Consider the following 289-nt stretch of genomic DNA (forward strand, 5'->3'; position numbering starts at 1 on the left):
TGCACTTCGATCTGTGGTTCCTAACGTGTCCAAGATGGACAAAGCATCTTTGCTCTCAGATGCAGTAGCTTATGTCAAGGATTTGGGTTGATGAACTGGAGGCTAAACTCCGAGTAAAATCGCAAATGTTTAAGTTGAATGTGATCAATGTTATTGATAATCAAAGCACAACAACTACATTTAAAAGTACAAGGCCATCTCCTAATGATGAGCCCAAGACAATGGAAGTTGATGTCAAGATTGTAGGATCAGAAACCATGATCCGAGTTCAATGTCCAGATGTCAATGA

The sequence above is a fragment of the Theobroma umbraticum genome, unplaced genomic scaffold, assembly GCF_002168275.2.
Source record: "Theobroma umbraticum cultivar Fairchild unplaced genomic scaffold, ASM216827v3 scaffold_30.0, whole genome shotgun sequence".
In the NCBI taxonomy this organism is placed as follows: Eukaryota; Viridiplantae; Streptophyta; class Magnoliopsida; order Malvales; family Malvaceae; genus Theobroma; species Theobroma umbraticum.